This window comes from Grampus griseus (assembly GCF_964374135.1).
Source record: "Grampus griseus genome assembly, chromosome: 7".
NCBI classification, from domain to species: Eukaryota; Metazoa; Chordata; class Mammalia; order Artiodactyla; family Delphinidae; genus Grampus; species Grampus griseus.
The window spans coordinates 85,373,915-85,375,995 of NC_139001.1; the positions used below are offsets into that span (position 1 = coordinate 85,373,915).

General features: G+C 34.3%; 1 protein-coding gene across 2 annotated transcripts in view; it reads left to right on the plus strand.

The window, feature by feature from the left end:
• ZEB2 (zinc finger E-box binding homeobox 2) overlaps positions 1–332 on the plus strand; it is a 131,830-nt gene extending 131,498 nt beyond the window's left edge. For both annotated transcript variants that reach the window (XM_082657991.1, XM_082657990.1), the window contains one exon: positions 1–332. This exon is cut by the window's left edge. The gene's annotated coding sequence lies outside the window, so the exon portion shown is untranslated.
• Positions 333–2,081: the final 1,749 nt, after the last annotated feature.

A 2,081-nucleotide genomic window follows, 5' to 3' on the forward strand; every position in this document is an offset into this window, starting at 1 on the left:
AGGCTTAGCTTTGGTTTTTATTCAATTAAATTGTTAAACTGTGCACAGTGATTTTTTTTTTAGAACTTGAGACATTTGTGATGTTGGCTGTTTAAATCTTTGTTACCTTCGCTGTGAATTGAAATTGTACATATTTAGTAAATCATGCAGACAAAACAAACTTTTTAGACAATATTTTTATTGGAGAGTTTTCTTTTCCTGTATCCATGTTAAAAAAAAAAAAAAAAAGACCTCCTTTCCCAAAATAAAAATGTCAATACTAAATTTAAAGAAGTATAAAGGAATGATTGCTTCCTTTAGAGCTAAATATTTAAATAAACATGGAGATAATTGGCAACATGTTCTTTTGGGCTAATAGGCCGTGTCCAATTTTTTGGGTCTGATGTTTCAGAGGTCCTCTTTTTCAGGGTTGAAGATGATATATTAATCTCTGAATTAAACAAATGCTATTAAATAACAGAAATAAATCCCTCAGTCTTCACTTGTATATGAAATATGGAATTAGAGAAATGACACTGAGATGATGTGATGCTGAATATGCCACAAACTAAGACTTTATTAAAACAGTCACCTACCACCTATAATCTAGTATGACATGTTAAAATGCTCCAAAATATTGAAAATATAAAATGAACAGTACTATTCCCATTTGGCCTTGAGATGAATAAGACAAAGATTCTAATAATTTTAGTCAAAGAAAATGATGAGTAAAAAATACATGAAGATTAAAGTGGTGACAAATGATCTTTTAAGTATTCTAATTGGTCTTTCTCATTCATATCTTTGATTCTACAGAAATTGCAAATCCTGATGATTCTGATTTGTAAGTGCACCCAGTCAGCTTTTCTCTCTTTCACTCCACAGAATATGCCTGTTAGATCTGGAACGAAGAATAAGCCCCCAAAGTGTTAAAAATAGACTACTGCCCTGGCAGGAAACTTAGCATTGGCAAGCACAGAACTCAGAAGGAACTGATCTAACATAAGGAAACATTCAGAAAAAGATTTGTGCATCATGATCCTGTTCTGACCATTTTCAGAGCAATCAAAGGGTAGTAAGAGAGAGAGAGACTTAGAGACAGAGAGTGAGAGAGAGAGAGTGTGTATGTGTGTGTATGTGTTCTGTGCACGTGTAGATTGCTAACTTTGTGTGTGTACGTTTGAATAGCTAGTGTTAAAATAAAAAACAATACCCAAGAGATGGAAGGAATCCGAAGGAGTGCTTTTGAGACATTTTATATATTGTTATCTTACACAAATGGAAAACACTTAAAATGTTGATACTGGAAAAATAAAATTTCACCAAAAAATTCTATATTACTTACCAGATACTCCAACAATAAAACAGAGAAAATATTAATTTATCTTTACTCTTTTTGTAGGAAACTCAGATTTTAGTTTGTGACCTTTCCTTAAAGGAGCATCACTTTTATCCATTCCTAAAACAGTCTTATTCCAGGGCAAAGAATTACAGTTACACTTCATTCTAGTTTTGTTAAGGAAAAGAAGAATACTGTCTTCAAATCACTTGAAAAAAAATATAGAGGAACAAAGGAATATAAATTCAGAAAGGAAACTCAGGAACATCCCTACACTCACAGAAAACATCATGGTGTGTTTAGTGACCAAAAGCAACCTAGACCTTGGTTTTTACCTCTCTTCTGAAAGATACCACTTCCAACACAAACGGTATTTCCCAACCCTGTAGTGCAGCCCGGGATTGGTGCAGACAGAAAGGGAGAACACCGGCTATTGAATAACCCTTAACCACTTCCTGCAGTCCTGAAACATTCCGTGGAGGTCTACCACTTCATTATTGAACATGCTTAGAAAGTGTGAGCTCATGCGTTTCCGGTTGAAGGTACACCTAAGCAAGAGGGGGAAAAAGAGAAGTACAAACCACCCTGCCCAGTTTGTTTTAACACTTAAAATGCTGTTGCTCAGAGAGTACGCTTGAGAATAATCAGCCTCACATCTAAGTAGACCCTTTTTTTTTCTTTTCTGCATTATAAAGTGTTTTTATATTATCAAAGATAATTCCATGAAAAAGAACATTTCGCTCGCTTTACATGGTGAGGGAAC